This window comes from Parasteatoda tepidariorum, chromosome 7 (assembly GCF_982258835.1).
Source record: "Parasteatoda tepidariorum strain Cologne lab strain chromosome 7, Ptep-v5.0, whole genome shotgun sequence".
Classification (NCBI taxonomy): Eukaryota; Metazoa; Arthropoda; class Arachnida; order Araneae; family Theridiidae; genus Parasteatoda; species Parasteatoda tepidariorum.
In genome coordinates, this window is record NC_141761.1 from 36,760,169 (window position 1) to 36,776,365 (window position 16,197).

Here is a 16,197-nt window from a genome sequence, read left to right on the forward strand (position 1 = left end):
AACAAAATTGCGCTATTTTTGCATTATTTACGATAATAGATACAATAATAACCCAGCAAACACAACATTTAAGGCATGATGACGGGCCCATATACAGTGACCGATAGCACTTCCATCGGCCCAACATAGTTGGCCGAATCGGCCGCGGCAAAAAAGTGTCCGGCCGGCAGCTGGAGCCGATACTGTCAATTATGTCGGCCATTTGACACATTTTAATCGGGCCATTCTTGGCAAGTGCATATCGGAATTGTATTGGCTGTTTTCAGTTGTCTAGAAGCATTAAAATTTCCTCGACAGAGGCCCAATATTAAGATGACGCTGATTTATAATGGACCAATATCGGCTGTTTTCAGCTTTCTGATAGTGACCCATCATTAAAAAGGACATTAATTTACATTGAGCCAACAAGTAGCCGATAAATTTCCATAATAGACCAATATCGGCTTTTTTCAGCTTTCCGATAGTGACCCATTTAGAAAAAGGATATTATTTTAAATTGAGCCAACAAGTGGCCAATAAATTTCCATTAATGGTTATATTTTCTTCTTTAACTTTTCGCAGCGTTAATACTTTTTAGGATTCTCGTTGTTGAAGATATGTTATTCTGATGGCTAATTTTTTCCTTAGTGCCTGATAATATATTTGAAGGGGCATTTTCATTAAATTAAAACTTTTACTTTTTTTAAAGTAGTTATATTTATTTCTTTTCTGAAGTACTTACATTAGGAAACATTTTAACAAAAAATGTTTTGCAAAGGGCTGCATTGAATGTAGCAACAAAAATTTCTTTAAAATGTAACTTCGTATCAAATTTTAGTAGAAATGAAAATAAGCTCTCCTTCTTTTCTTATATTTATAAACATACTAACCCTTTTGTGTTTTATAGTAGAACATTGTGTTATAGTAAATCATGGTTTGATTGATTCATCTAGCAAAATTATTATATAACAGAGTTGAATATTTTTTTATATATTCTTTATTGTAGATTAAATTTTAACTTTATATTTAATTAAAAAAAAATTTGTATCGACTATGTTTATAAAAAGTTGAGATATTAACTTTCCTAATCCTATTTAAAAACAATTTAAAAAAAAAATGCAAAATCAGAGTTATAAATTATCCTCCAGGAATTAGAATTCTTTTGTGTTATTGTAAAGTATATAGTTATCAATTTTTTTTTCGTTTGATAATTAATATAAATTTTAAAAAATCAAAATTATAGTAAACAATTTTGTTTTAGGTTATGTTTCTTCTTAAACAATTTTTATTTTAAGTGGTGATTGCAAGTTAATTGAAAATGCACATTATTTTCAATGTAATTTTCTGGTTAAAATCTTTTTGCAGGTATATTTATTTAATGTTAGTGTTTATAATTATCAATTAACAAGGAAATAAGCAAATAAATGTTTGAGGAAATTTCTTTTAACAATATATAAAAGCTTTTGATGACAAATGTTTTCAGGCATTTACTTTACCAATAGTATTTTAAATAGTAGTAATAATATGATAGCATTGCAAAATTTATTTCATTCAGCATTATTCTTCAGAATTCTTCTTCTTTCCTCTCTATCAACTTCTCCGTCTCCAACATATCTCAGCCACTTTTTTACATAATCTCCTACTAATGCTTGTGTGAAGTCAGGGAATTTACTTCGGACAGCACCTATAAATGAATTTAAGTGTTTAATGTTTTCTATACAAGATAAACAGCTAAAAAAATAAGAGAAATTATCATTTACACTTTAAAATATTAATCAATACTTGTTGAATATTAGGAGAACACAGTCCAACTTCAAAGTACAATATGTCTATTTAAAAATTATTCCAGTAAAAATTTAAGCGAAGGTAATTTTTTATTGTAATTTTGGTATGAAATGGTGGGGTATTATATTAAAGTTCGTGTATAACTATTATATGGTATTATATAATGTTATTATATACCAGTTATTATAATTAGAAAAAATTAACCAAACTCAAAACATGCCAAAATAACACTTTAAATTGGCAACGAAGCCAATTAAAATTAATGTTGAAAATGCATTTAAAAATTCAACTTTTTAATGCGTAACTACTGGAATATCCTTACGAGACAAATTTTTTTTTAAATAATCTATAAATTGGTGTTAATCAGCACTACAAAATCATTAACAAAACCGAAAGGCATATACCGATACTCACCAAATTAATAAAACTGAAAGAATAATTTTAAATTCATTTGATTTACTATTTTTTTTGTTGTATTTAATGGTAACTTTACATAATTAGTATTTATTAGTTTTATACATTTTTGAAAGTTATATTGCTAATGACTGATAGTCAAAATTTACCATAGTAAAAATAGATTTTAAAAGCATAACATTAAACAAAATAATTTCGTGTTTTCAGATAACGTCAGAAATATTAGTTTAGTGACTTTCTTCAAATATTCTACCACCTACATGCTTATCATTAAGCTTATCTGACTTAACGAATGGAGAATGGGTAGTAAACAAAAGTTCAATGAAGTACTTTTTTGCTTAAATAGATCTATAAGTGAGCAAACATCACTCATGTTGCAGTTAGAATATTTGAAAAACAGATTATTCAGTTTAAAATAAAACAGTACCTAATGATAAACCAATCTGAAAATTTTATTCTTTAAATCTCTCAACGAATTTAAATTTTTGAACAACTTTCAAGATTGATATTTAAAATTTCGACGCCAGCCGTGATCTGAATTTCAGGGTAGCTAAAATGGTTTAGGACTTATAGAAGAGACAAAGGAACAAACTTTTCCTTTTAAATTATTGCTAATTATAAATGTATATATAAGTATGCTAAATTTTTAAAATTTCTAAGATTTAAACTTTTTATGATAAAGTTCTTGTCAATTATTTTACTTTTAAGTTAGTTTTCTCTTTCTTTATTTTTTTTATTTTTATTTAAAAGCAAAGTTGTTTTAAAACTTCAATTTATTACATGGATGTATCTACTGTATATAAAGAATTAAATTTTTTTTCCTTATTTGTTGCGTTATCTTTCGAAGACTAGCTCAATAGTTAGCTTTACTATTACTAAATCACCAGGGAAGAAAAAAAACATCAATCTAACCAGCTCAATATTCAAAAAAAAAAAAAAAAAAAAAAAACACCATAGGGCTCTTATTAGGTTATTAAGTAGTTACATCTTAGCTCATTGTTTCCCCCGGTAGCGTATTGACAAAACATACCGTAGATTATAAAAGGGTTGGCGAAACTTTCAACTGGCGTTAAACGAACGTTCTCGCAAATCGCCAAACAGCTGTGTGCTTATGTTTTTGTTTTGTTTTTTGGTATCACGTATCTATCATTCACCAATTTACATATGGGTGTGACATTTCAGAGTTTCAAATAAGCTGATCTTCATTAGATTCTTCTGCATTAAATGAAATATAAAGCGTATTTTTTTGTTACAGCTCCGACATAATCGTTTGTATCTGTTGACATAATTGTGTTTATTAGCGTTTTTTAGAAGGTCATAATAAAACTAAGATAAAAAAATTATATATTATTACCTCCATAATTCTGTATTTTCATGACTTTCATTAAATGTATTTCGAGTAATGAACTTCTTTACCTACTCATCCACTAATTAAAATTAATAATTTCACTTTAACCTCTATTCCTTAATAATGAAATAATTATTACAATAAAGTTTGTTTACTTAAAAGATTAAAAAAAAATTTATTGTTCAGCAGAGACATTGTTACTTATTCTATATTCATTAATTAAACTTAATGGTTCTGAGCGTACAGATTATTTAGCAATAATGCGAAAAGCTGAAATTTATAAATGTATAATATTTATAAATGTTTAAGAGAATTTTTAGCAGCTATTTTGTACTAATTATTTAAGTTGAAATGTTCATTATACACAGTTTTATAAAAATAATGGTAAAATTCATTGAACGATTGAGTATTACATTTTAAAATGCAAGTAGAATTCAATAATTATTTCATTTTATAATTGCAAAACGGTAGATAAGTAACTTTGTCATAAAGTTTTGCATGATACGAGAATATTACGCGATTGCTTTATAATGAAAGAACAACATTTTGAGTTCTAAACTTTTTGTGAAAAAGAAAAAAAAATTTTTTTTTTCCTGTCATCGGTTTTAGCGATTAGAGAGTGTTTTATCGTATAAATATTCAGTCAGTGCTGTTCCATTTTAAATAAAAATGCATTTTGCTCCGGGAAAAAATTATTTTAATTTGTCAATGGAAATTCCCTAATTATTGCAGCAAGAACTTTTAAATTTCTAATCAAACTTTCCTTTATTATAATTTTGTGCAAATAATTATTATTAATAATATAAATGACTATTAAAAGGAATTAATTGAGAATATCCAATTTTAATAAATTAACTGTTTACGCAATCAGATTAATAACTTTTTTCATAATTTACAAATGGAGAAAAAGTCTTTTACAGTTTAAAAGTGAAGAGAAAAATAAAGTTGAGATTAAATTTATAAAGTAAGCATAACTCGCAGGAGGTTGAAGTAAGGGCATTGAAATCAAAATTTCAAAAAAAAAAAAAAATCACGTTTTAGTGTACCGTGAGCAGTAAACGAAAAATCTAAAACTAACTTTTGATCTAATGATCAGATGTTTACGTTCTAGGACTCAAACATTAGATTTAGCATTTCCTTAATTCCCTACTACTATTGTAAGATATTTACTTTTCACCCAATTTGTAAAATTATAAAGTTTAGAATTCCTTACAAAATCACTCAGGCGAAGAGATTGTGTTTCATTTAAATATTATTTAGAAAGAATTTTTCTAAAAGTATTTCATTTAAAGTTTTTATCAAACTTTTGTTTTTTATTTATCTATAGTTATTAAAAGTTAAGTTGTTGATTTTTAAGTTGAAATGAATGCCGCCCTGCTTTGCATATTTCAAATATTATTTCTAAATAAATGTATAACTTAACATTAAACACCCAGAACTTACTATTGTAAATCAAACAATCACTACATTTATTTATTAGAAAACACTCTTATGACCTGATAATAAATTGATTTAAGTCTTAAATATGAGTTTCGTAACATATAATTTATTTAAACTCAGCACATGCATCTAACCTCTTTTGTCGCCAATGTCTCAATTTTAAAATATAGTTTTTCTTTTATAAATTTTCTGATATTTTCATATGAAGGATAGTATTAAGTTCGAGAATTAAAAATTTGTGTCCAAAAAAGTTGTTAAAAATTATAATTATTATTAATATTTGACAACAGGAAATTTTTAATTGAAGGTTGACATTTTTTTAATTATGTTATTTTTTAATTACATTTTTAATTACCAAACTCATATAAAAGTATTTAGGAATCTATAAATTTATGTTACGTATGATAGTTGCAGAATAACCTGTACGCAATATATGTAAATAAAATATATTTTTAAAATTGTGCATTTTCTATTAATTGCATTTATTATTCTTATATTGAAAAAGTATCAAGTTATCTATGACCTCCATAATGAATGATGTATTTACCGACTTTTATATAGATTATGGAATTGAATCAATTTTTCACAAAGCTTAAGATCTCATCTCATTGCAAAAAAAAGTTTTTTAATAAAATTATGCAAACAAAGTAATTTAATATAATGTTTTTTATAACGAATGCTTTTAGTAATGAAACAAACGCTTTCAAACTTTATTTTAAAAATATTGTTTATTTAGTTTACAAGAAACTATTACTTTAAAGCGTGATGAGATATTTTGAATACTCCATTTTTTTCTAGTAAATAATATGTCTTTGTTAATTTCTAAAATAAATAATCTTTGTAAAAAAGCTCACATTATTCTTTTATGGAGAATATTGATTTAATAGAGAATATCACTAAAATAAAACAGTTTATGTTTTCTTACAATAAAAGTTAAATAGAATTAATTGTTCAAAATAGCGTTTCAATAAAACATAGTTTTAAAATGTTACGTTATTTTTTGTGATTGGTTCATTAGGAAATAAATTATTTTTATTTCTTCGCAAACACAATTCTTGCGAATTGCCAGCACAATTCTTCTAAAAAAAATTAAAAAATTGAATCTGTTATATCAAAAAACTAGATCGTTTTATAAAATATAAATTAGGCGCGTTCAATAAAATATGAATACAGTGTATTTTTAAAGTGATCCTGACAGTAAAAAGGTCATTTTCTTTTTTAATTCTCTTCTAAAAAGAATTAATGAGTTATTTTTATTCATCATGGGTAGTCAAGGAGGGGGGGGGGAGAGAAAAAGAATATCGAATTACACTGTTTAGGTTAATGTAATTTCGTTCTCCCACCACATTTACGCGTAATCCATCGCCAATTCCACATGCAATCGCCACGTTTATAATCTACGGTATGGTTTGTCAATACGCCCCCCGGTAACGCAGGTAGCTCCTCTGTTCTTTGTGTGAAAAAAGCAAATAAGACCTCTTTGACTCAAATATTTAAATTTTCACAATATCTGTCTACGAGATGGAGCTGCCATAAACATGATTCTTTTTTTTAAAGTATAGCAAAAATAAGTAAAAAATTTTAATGCCTCAGATTTGAGGAAAATCTTCAATTTCAATTTATGATCACTATTTTATATTATTATTTGGGCGTTAGAATGTACACACGTATAACTTAAACATTAAAAACTTTTTTGAACATAAATATAAATTTGCTGAGATTTTTTTCTTTTAAATAAAAATTATCAAAATTAAGGAATAATTTTTAAAACTTTTCAATTTCTATGGACATACATAATGATAACATGCACTCGAGTAATATTATAGAAATTAAAAAACTAAATCACAAAAACTTTTATTTCACTCAACTTTCATATTGGTATATATTTCCCTTTGCAAATTATTTTATGACAGCTACCTTATTTAACAACTTTCCAAATAATGACATTTCATTTTATTTCCCCAAATTAAGCTCTTGAAACAAGAAATATTAATTTTTTAATCTAGTAATAGAAAAATGTTAAGATAATAGGTAATATAAAATAGGGTTCTACTTAAATTTATAACATAACATGCACTACATCTGTAAAATTTATAACATAAAATATTACCTGCAATTAATTGTATGATCCTTGGATATTCTAGGATTGATTTGTCATGGGGAGGGGGTCATGGGGTCCAAATTGAGATTTTGAAGAAAGAGGTTGCTCAAAATTCTGCGACAGCTATCTGTTGAATTCCTCGTTCCAATCCTCCAATCGTTAAGAAGTGTTATAGCTGAAATTAACATTGCTAAACTTACTAATTTTAATAATAGTACACTAAACTTATTAAAATAATTTCATTAAATAAAGAAAAACGTAAAACAGTTTCACAATATCAGAACTCATTATTTTGTGTCAATATAGCTGCAAACAATTATGCTATCATTCATTGACTTAATATTAAAAAAATTTTTTAAAAAAAACAAACAAACAAAAAAGCAATAAATCTATACAAATTTTAATTCAAAGCTCATTACAAATTTAAATAAATGTAACATTTCGAAATGAAAATTGATTCTTCAATCATCTTAGTTAAGAAAAATTACTAAAACTGAAAAAGATTATATTAATAAAAATTATATATATATATATATATATATATATTTATAAATAAAGAATTCAACCATAGTGAACAAACAACAATGAACTGTTTTCCTTCATGAGGCAAAAGCTAAGTAGGAAAATAATCTATTACAGAAAATTTGTAAGAAATATCAATATTTAGGAGATATAGCAGTTTTTTTTCGTTTTATTTTATACTTTTGACAGTATAGAACTTCTGCGTAATGTTAATTCTTAAGTTTTTTTTAGGGGTAAATTTTCGGGTTTCTTTTTATAATTTTTCTTATAAATCCCTTTTTACAGACTCTTAAGAGTACAAAAAGAACATATTTCTAATTTAGGATGTATGTATTAAAACAATGTATACAAGACAACATTTTCTTAACATTTACTAATACAAGTCACCTGTCCAAAACTAGTCATACGACTAATTATACACCTTATATATGAAATCATTAACTTTAATTTTGAAAGGTAAAGTTGATAAAAGTTAAGATAAATATTGGTAAAAGTTAAAATAATTAAATACATAAAAATAAAGAAAAGAAAAAGTTGTAACGAATATTATAATCAGTTACTTACACGGTGTTTAAAAATCCCGCACTGTGTTGCCCTCAATATACCTACAAATGGATATAAAAGAAATTCAAGTTTATATCCTATCTATTAAATAAGTAGCATTAATAAATGTAGCAAAAAATCTAATATTCAAAGGGTAAATTAAATAAATTTAACTAAACAATTAATTTTTTAAATACAGCGAAACCACCGAGAAAGACCACCTCTTTTATTTGCGACCACTTTTGGAAAGCACGGAATTTTTTCTATAGACTTTACAATAAAGAAAACCTTTAAACGAGACCATCAAAAACCTACCCCAAACCTCTGTAATAAGGTCAAAGAGGGGAAAACGAAAAAACTATCAACAAAATGAATCTTAACAAAACAAATAAGTAGATTTAAATGTATTAAAATTATTTGTAAGTGGCTCTTATTTAGAGCGCTCTTTTTTCCGATCTCTACAAGAGATAACCTCATGGTGCAGTCTAAAGACAATGCTATCATTTATTTACTTTAAGAGCTAAGACTTAAATTTAAAAAAAAAATTCTAAAAAACTAAGAATCTCAAACAAACAAACCTCTTCTCATATTTAAAAGCTAACTAATTTTTGTGATATAAAGTTAAATGCAAACTCAAACAAAAAAATTAATCTCTTATTTATTTAAAATAGTTCCATTATTCATAATTAGTAAATTTATTTTAACAGTAATGGTGATTCTTATTAAGACTAAATTTTTATTCACAAGTGGTATTTCCGTATCAAGAAAATAACATTGAATAAAATCTCTTGCAGAAAATCGTCCACCTTCCATAACATTTACTCAATCATAATCAATAGAGGTAAGCTCAAGAATGACCATTAATAACCATTTTACAGAGATTGTTCACTCCCGAGAGGTTTTACTGTATACTAATGCTAAGCCGTAAGAACAAAGATGGGATACGGCAACTCAATTTTAGCTTTCAATAAGTGTATTATTTTGCCTTTGATTTCGAATTTTAATTTTCATACGTGCTATCATATTTAACACTAGAAAGACTGAAACTTAGTATACACCTATATTGCCCAAAAGCAGTCAAAATGACTGGATGGTAAAAGAATAAGTAAAATTTATTTAAAATTTATTTTTAATATTTTTTATATTATTTACAGTTATATAACCAGTTATTAGTAAATATGAACAATAAAAAATTAAATATTGCACAAAATTCTAAGAAATGGTGTCATTATACAAATCGTTGTTTTTCTAATTGAAATTAAAAGCAGTAAAAATGATTTCCTAGGGCAATCTTGTGTTAATTATTTTCAAAAAATAGGTAGAAATAATTTTTATGAACAAGAATGTGAGGGTAATTTTATATTTTTAATGCATAGAGTTCATCCATTACTCAATAAGTATTGTATATTAAGCATAAAAAAAATTAAAAAAAAACTGTGTTCAAAAAAAAATTTTACCTTCTAAAAATTCAATTGATAAATTATTTTAAATAGTTAAACATAAAATAAAACATCATAAGGTTAAATAAGGTTAAACATAATAAGATAAGGTAAAAAAAAAAGATATAAATAAATGTCATATCCACAACTAATTTAAATAAAGCATTGCATTTTGAATAAGTCTTATAATCTCCTAATATTTGATTAATTGTATTTATTTACCTTTTAAAAATTGATTAGAAAGCTACATTTTTTTGCTTTTTTTCAAAATTACATTCTCACATTTAAATTAAGCCTTTTCCTATTGAAAAAGAATAGATTGCTGAAAAGTTATTATTATAAGATAATATTATAGTACCATTACATATTAAAGGTTTTTTTTTTCTCTTTTAAACTTATTTTTATTTAGAATTGAGACTTTTTTTCTTTAATATTTTAATTTACTCTACAATTTTACAATTGTATACTGTAATGGTAAGCTGTTTTAAACATGAAAAAATATGTTTGTCCAGTTAAAAGTCTTTTCCTTTTCAAAACAGTTACACTATTGAAAGATGCAATGTCATAAAATTATTACTCATAATACTTTGAGTTATTATTTGACAGGCCCTTAAATTTTAAATAAACCAGTAACAATTTTAATAAATAAAATAATTTACTTAGATTTAGGTATTGTCTTTAATTTTCAGTATAGAATTTTGTTACATCATTATTAATATTAAAACAAATTTGGATAATTAAACCAATAATTAGATTGATTAAATTTTAATGATAAACCATTTTAAATAGGAAAAAAAATAAATTTGGGCACTTAAAATATACATTTTCTTTTAAAAAAACTTAGATTCATGAAATTATATTAATACATCATTTCAAACATGAAGAATTAAATTTGTGCTTCAAATTGAGCATTTTCCTTTTAAAAACAATTGTTTATGATAGCTACAATCATCAATATTATCTTAGCACCGTACTATAGTGAATGTTAAATTCATTTTAAGCAAATATAAGACATTGTATTTCAGTATTGGCCATGTTTATATACATAGTACATTATAAACATTTACAAACATTACAGTCTTATGGCTTTGCAGCAATAACAATCTATTTTTCTTTCAAAAATAATGTAATTGCTTCGAAAGGGAAAAATCTTAGTTTTAATTACCAAATTTATTATTTCAAGTTTTAAAATGGCGAACCAATATCATTTTTAAGTAAAGTAAACAAAAATGATCCAATAAAAGGAAGATAAGTCTTAATTCAAAATGCAAGGCTTTTTTCTCTTAGTTTCAAATTTGAATGACAATCATTTGTTCTTAAAAGAATGGTTTGTCTTATCTTATTCATTGTTATCTTTTTTAAAACGGTTTATCAATACAATTTTGAGAGGATTAAATAAAATAAAAGTTAATCAATCAATTAAGAAATCAAACGCTTAATTTCAACAATGTTTTGGAAATGATTGATGTAATTAATTGAAATTCCTTTAAATTAAATGACAGTATATCTTATAACATTAAAGTATACAATATTTCTCAATCAGAATTAAACTCATAGTATATTTTAAAACATTCTAGCATTGTTGTGCAGTTTATACATGAGCATGCAAAGCAATTATAAAATTTTTAAGTAAAATAGTAAGGAAAATAATTTTTTTAAATAGCATACATTTTAGAAATTTTAACATTTCATACAATTTTTAATTCAGAAGCATTTGAAATTACTTACCCGAAATAAACTCTCTTCCATGAAGTTCCTTGACGAGAATTTTTCAGGGCATCTCACTCTTTCTTCTGAAATACATTAGCCCTTTGCTACAGCCGAGACTGAACAACGCCAGTTCACAAATGGACCACACATTTGAACGTCTTCCTGTTTGGTATATTTTTAAAACCCCGTTTAGGAGGAGGGGTCTCCTTCCAAGGTGTTTTTGTTTAATTTTGAACTTTTTTTCACATTTCTTCCAACATTAAACTCATAATTTAAATTTTTTTTAAAATATTTTCTTTTTTGATATGTAATTAGTAAATCCATTAAAATAAATTCGTAAGTCCGCAACCAAATTTTTAGAGGAAAATTTTGTTAGTCACTTTCGAGAATTATGAACAGCATTTTCTCGTTTTTATTAAATACCTAAAATATTTATCTTTTCGTGATAAAAATATTTATATATATTATATATATATATATATATATATATATCTATATCTATATCTATATATATATATATATATATATATATATATATATATATATATATATATATATATATATATATATATATATATATATATATATATATATATATATATATATATATATATATATATATATATATATATATATATATATATATATATATATATATATATATATATATATATATATATATATATATATATATATATATATATATATATATATATATATATATATATATATATATATATATATGTATAAACCTACAGTAAGTAAAAGTTTACTTGTTAAGAATTATTTTCGGCATCAAAGAAAAGTAATTGGTTTATTCATATTTATATAAAAGAAAAGTTTAAGGTGCATAACAAGTTCAAGGTGAGATTGTAATGTCCAAATGTCCAGCGTGTAGCAATTCAATCACCCATCCTAAAAAAAAATATTTTTCCCGCTCATACTAAAAGAATTTCTTTAATAATTATTTTAATAATTGAAAAACCATTCGTTATTTTTATGAGATTTTAAACAGAGAAAATATAAAATAATTTATGAATAAATTAATTACGTTAGATGAAAGGTAGCTAGGATAGACATTTAATGCAAATTTGTCAAAAGCGCTTACTAAATAAAATTTTTGACTCATGGGGCATTTTCTTACCAATGACTTGGACGCATTATTAAATTCTGGTTAATATCTGAACATAAAAAGGTGTCAAGTTTTTTTTTTCCATAATCTTATTTTAAATGTTGTTTTCGCACACACTAGCTCTACTACACAGGTCTAGTGGATGATCTTGGTATCTTGTTAAGTAGACATTTATTTTAAATTATTTATTATCCAAGCCATATTAGGGAATAAATATTGACACATACATAACTCAAAATACTAATTCGTAAGTGAACTTTTCACTACATTAAGAAGGAAATTTTGAATACGCTTCAATACGTTTGAAAATTATTATTTATTTTGGTTGATTTGATAAATATTTTAAATTATTTTTTTTTTTTTTTTAAAAAACTTTAAGTGTCAACTTTAAATGTATATTTAGACACAGTCCTGGTAGTTCTACCTATCGAGGGAGATAGAAGTATGGTAGCTATTTTTTCCTTGATATTTAAGAAAAAAAATTTTTTAGTAAAGATAAAAGGTCTATGATTAAAATGACTATATTCACAGCTATATTTAAAGATTAACCATTTGATCTACTGTTATCAAGTTTTTGATGGAACTAAACCAAATATGCATGGCGAGGAAAACCACGAAAACCTCCCTCGGTTTCCAGAAAAATAAAATTCAAAATTTCCAGAAAATTAAAATATCAAAAGAAGAAAGTGCCTCCATCTTCAAAGAGTTTTCGTATGCCGTCTTTAGACAACTGTTACATTCAGATTTACAGAGCTAAATTTTTAAGGAAATTTACAGGTTTTAGGACGGAAGGAACAAATATCATCCACGCCAATATTTTGATTATTGTTCATTCTTTGACCACTTTATCGGTGACTAACCTCATGGTATGTGAGGTAGATTAAATGAGTCAGCGAATTAGTCTGAAATTCACTGCCAAAAGAATTTCTGAGATTGGTGAGTGATAGCGATTTGAACAGGATTGTGTACCTTTTAATATGTTTAAAATAAAGCATAAAATATTTTTAAGCATAAAAGTGGGGTATTTAATGAAATTAAGGCAAACTGTGAGATCGGAGCCAGCTCACATCATGAAGCGACCTCATAAGAACTGTTGTGATGTTGAAATTGTACCGGTGTTCAGTGAGTGATAGCGGGCTCGGCGTCCAATAATAAAGGTCTTTTCTTTCATGTAACTTTTTTTCCGAGCTTTTGCCTCCGTTACCTTTTTAATTACTTATTAGTAATTCTCACCTGATTATGTGTTTATTCAGCAATATTGATAACAAATGCCGGAGTTCAAGATAAAAAGTTTGCAAAATAAAATTATTTCAAAAAATATTGAACTGAAAATAAAGAAATTATCTATCTCATCTTCCGAATAAAATAAAAGTCTTCTTTAAATAGTTGTGTGTAAAAAATTATTTAAAAATAGTAAATAGAAAATGGAGGGATTCTTTATCCAATTTTTTGAATAAAAGTTATTTCTTGAAGTGGTTATATGTAAAAAAAAATGGCTCGAAATCGCAACTAACTTTTATATTTTATTGGTGATTGAAAATTGATGTGATGCATAGCAATTGTAATAATAATAATAATAATTGTTTTTGATATCATTCCTATTTAAGGCATGTGTAATACGCAGCTCTCTTTTAACCATGACCTTCAGAAATGTTTCTGTGCCCTTTGGCCTGTACGTCTACATCAGCTAAACCATAGTGTTCCGCCCTTGGCCAAAGGATCCTCCTTGTCTTGTTCCCCTTTTCTGAGAATCAGCAATAGAACCTTGTTGTTAGCACATCTGGTTATTTGAAAGGAAGAGTCTGTGCATCGTTTACAAATTGTTTTAAAAATTTTTATTATTATAATTTTTTTTGTCTAGATTAAAGGAGCATCAAGAGGAAAAGCATTCATCCTAAATTTTACGTTACAGCACTAGTTTTTTTTTTTTCTTAAAGCATTACTGATATAATATTCACTAGTGTATGCAAATTTCGTAATGCAAAATATATCACTTGATAAAAAAATTAAGAATTAACCTCATTTAATTTTAAAATATTTTCATATGCTTATGCTCGATATGTCATTCTTTTTTTTTCGTTCTTAAACACTATTTAATTCAATCCAATCAACCAAAATTATCTTGTCAAAAATATGTCATTCGCTCACCATTGACGGTCGACAAAAAATAGATAAAGAAACAATAAAGAAATAAAACGTCATAACAAATGTCTTAATCCCAATAGATTGAAATGCAAATTTTTCAGGAAACCGCTGCCATTATATGTCTACTGAAGTAAATGAAAAAACAAAACTTCCTTTTCAAGCTATATATCCTTGCAATATTAACAACTTTCAGTACAGCTGCAAAATTTTTAATGTTTTGTAACATTTTAATCATTTAAAGACAGTTAGAACAAACTTCTTTCCAGTTAAAAATTATATCTATTATCTAAATCATGGAATAGTTTATCGGTCTGAACCTGTCATATGCAACGACTAACTGATTTTAAATTACATTCGAAAACGATGGCTCCTCATAGTAACGTAGAATAGTTTTGTAGAGGGGAGTAAGGGATCAGAGTTTTAGAGTTAATGAGAACCTCTTTTCTTGGTACTCACTCTTCATAGAACTTTTATTTGTTATTTTATTTTTTATCAAAATTTAACAGAGCGAAAAAAAATTACTATACATAATAAGTGTTTCAGAAAGAATTAATGCTAACAATTAATAAAAAACTGCAAACTAGGATAAATCGCGTTTGTGCTCCTTCGTCACACGAATTCTCCCCCTCTTCAGTGGGCGTAATTCTTAATCAATCTTCAACTGTCAAAATCGGAGGGGTGAAGAACTAAGATGAAGCTTGGAGAGGGGTGCCAGAGGATTATCCTTTATCGCCTTTTATTTGCAAATTATTTATAGCAAGCTGATTATAATATTGATTAGTAGAGGAAAGCACGTGCTTTTTTGAAAGTTATTATCGTAAAATTTCAAAAATTTATTCTTGATTTAAGTTTAAATTATTTAATTTCAGGCAATTTATCAAAAATGAAATAAAATAATTCTATATTTATCACTTTATATAAAGGTTGTTTTAAAAACCATACATTTCCATGAATTATAACTTAATGCTGCACTTTGAACTTTTTTCTTTTTAATTTGTTTTTGATTGATAAATCATTTTTTCTTAACTAATTTGGTGCTGTGAATGTAATAGTTAAATCATAGTCATAAACAACAGAAATAATTTAAATAATTACAATTAGTTAATTACAATATAAATAATGTAATTAATTTTAAATTATTAGATCGGATGAAGTTTATGACTTTGCATTCAGAACATACTCTTAAAAAGTATAACCCTATAGCCTCTGTGGGGGAAACATTTTGAGCGTGTTAGGTGGGTCATCTTCACCATCATTTAGTAGCCTTTGTAGCACTCCTTACAATGCCTTTTGTTCATTATGGGGGAATAACAATTAAAATAATTTCAATTTGTTTCATTTTGCCAGCACTTGAAAACTTTATAATTTGAGTAGCAGGTCTTATATTTATTCGATTGATTACATACATGACGGTAGTCAAAATCATTGTAAACTAAATTTTTTAAACCAAAATTAATATAGAGAATTGTAAGACTTACGAGAATCTTAAATATTAAAAACTAAGCTTTCATTTAAATGGGAGAAATTGACAAGTATATATTTTACTTCCAAAGTTTATACAATTTAAAACATAATTTTAATTATCACTGAAAATTTTTAAATTTGCTAAAAATTTTCTTATTATGGGCTATATTTTAGT

At 25.5% G+C, this 16,197-nt stretch overlaps 1 long non-coding RNA gene across 1 annotated transcript; it reads right to left on the reverse strand.

Annotated features, from left to right (window-relative positions):
- Positions 1-1,349: 1,349 nt before the first annotated feature.
- Positions 1,350-11,437, reverse strand: LOC107442927 (uncharacterized). Its single transcript, XR_001583935.5, has 4 exons — positions 11,300-11,437; positions 8,154-8,194; positions 7,077-7,242; positions 1,350-1,663 (listed from the first exon to the last, which is right to left on the reverse strand). It is a non-coding gene; the product is annotated as an uncharacterized LOC107442927 (long non-coding RNA).
- Positions 11,438-16,197: the final 4,760 nt, after the last annotated feature.